The 2,012-nt window shown below is 41.2% G+C and overlaps 1 pseudogene; it reads right to left on the bottom strand.

Annotated features, from left to right (window-relative positions):
* Positions 1–1,190: 1,190 nt before the first annotated feature.
* LOC110581786 lies at positions 1,191–1,705 on the bottom strand (annotated as a pseudogene).
* Between the last annotated feature and the right edge of the window lie 307 nt (positions 1,706–2,012).

Genomic DNA, 2,012 nt, shown 5'->3' with positions numbered 1-2,012 from the left:
CTCACTGCCTCTTCCTTGACCATTCTGTTAAGAATCAACCAACATCTCGGGATGCCTGGGTGGCTCAGTCGGTTAAGTGTCTGCCTTCAGCTCAGGTCATCCCAGGGTCCTGGGATCGAGTCCCACATGGGGTTCCCTGCTCAGCGGGGAGCCTACTTCTCCCTCTCCTACTCCCCCTGCTTATGTGCTCTCTCTCTCTCTGATAAATAAATAAATAAAATCTTTAAAAAAAAAGGAAAAGAATCAACCAACATCTCATGCCAAATTTTCTTTAGTTATTTTTTCCTTATGTCTATTATTCCTTGTTGGGATCTGACATCTTCTTAGAGTTCTGTATTGTCAAGAGTCTTTGAAATTATGTAATCCATCCCCATTACTTTACAAATGAGGAAACCGAAATCCAGATATGTTAAGTGACTTGCCCAAGGCCACACAGCAGCAACTAACCTTTATTGAGCTTCTACATGTCTTACTTAATTCTCACAGCAAACCCTGATAAGTAAATATTATTATCCTTTTTTTATAGGTGAGGAAAATGAGGCACAAAAGGGTGAAGTGCTTTGCCCAAGGTCACAAAAAGAGTAAGTGAGGCAGCTGGGGTTTGAACCCAGTCTGTCTAGTTCATCTCTTTGTACAACCTCCTACCCTGTGTTGCCTCTTAAGAGGATGACAGAGCTTGGATTGAATCCAGTTCTCTGTGAGTCTAGTGCTCTTTCTACCATACTTTAGAGAAGACAGTATTGGGCCTTAAATTCCCCTTAGGCTGGAGAGGTGTGCAAGACTAGCCTTGGAGTTTGGAAAGGTCAGCACTGAGCTTGATTAGCACTGTCTGGCCCTGCTTTTTGGGGATTGTTTCTTTGGCCAATGGAGTCAGTCTCTATAGAAATTTCTGGTTTTCAAATGGATTCTTTGGTTGCCTAATGCAAATAGGTTTATATCTACGGTTCTTAGCCATGCTATTAAGATGCACTGGTATGGGATAATGAGTTTGATGTGCCGGTAATTAATAATAGTTAAAGTAATCTGGGACTGTGCAGCTGGAGATGGCAGAATTGGCAGCTGGGACTTCTTTGCCTCTCAGCCTCAGTGAAGGGAACAGGGCATGCAGTACATTCTGCATTGAGGGCATTGTAGATAAAAGGTCTCAATCCTATATCTGCTTCAAGAAGTAAACTTTTTTTTTTTTAATGCAACATACGAACTTTATTTAACAAAAGTAACAGGTAAAGTCAAACAGGCACTTATATTAAGAGAAAAACCGACTAGAAGAAATTTTATCTTAAACACCTTATAGTAACCTATTTGCAGTTGCATTTAACTGAGCTCTGTTGCTGTGAAGAATACAGCTCATGCACAGGTATGGATCAACAATTTGTACATTTTTCAAGTATTCACTGAATACTACCTTATATACACATATACATTAAATTTGAAAAAGATTTAATTGATGATCCCCAGATAGACCTCATTTTTGTTGCTCTTTTGGATGAGGTCGTCTAAAGAGAAGAATATGTGGTTCTGGCTCATGAATCATGTAAGGAACCCAGCCTAGACTCTGTTGGACACCAAGTCTCCTCCACTCCTCTTCAGACATCAGATGGGTTTTCGGGAGTTGTTTGGAAAGTTCTCAGGGTAACATGACATGCCAGTACTCGTCGTGCTCATTGAAGTACTTGTCCGAGTAGTAGATCTGCTTGTGGGCCATCCTGCGGGCGGGCGGGAGCGATGGGGCGCAAAGAGCGGGCACTGCGGGCCACACGTCCTGGTCTGGCCAAAGCAACGACTCGACTCAAGAAGTAAACTTTAGTGAGTATATCTTGTCACACTATGTAGAGCTCTGTATTTTTTATTCTTATTTTACAAAAGGCAGAGTATATCTAATAGGAGAGAGGAGCAAGCTTTGTTAAAAGAACAATACACACATATACACACACATCCATATCAATGGTTGCCAACTAATCTGGTAATTTGAATCTTTGCTGACACTTGATATTATGTAGATAAGGGGATAA

Source organism: Neomonachus schauinslandi, chromosome 13, assembly GCF_002201575.2.
Source record: "Neomonachus schauinslandi chromosome 13, ASM220157v2, whole genome shotgun sequence".
Taxonomy (NCBI): domain Eukaryota; kingdom Metazoa; phylum Chordata; class Mammalia; order Carnivora; family Phocidae; genus Neomonachus; species Neomonachus schauinslandi.
The sequence above is the reverse complement of the archived record's forward strand: the minus strand, read 5'-3'. Positions and strand labels throughout refer to the sequence as shown.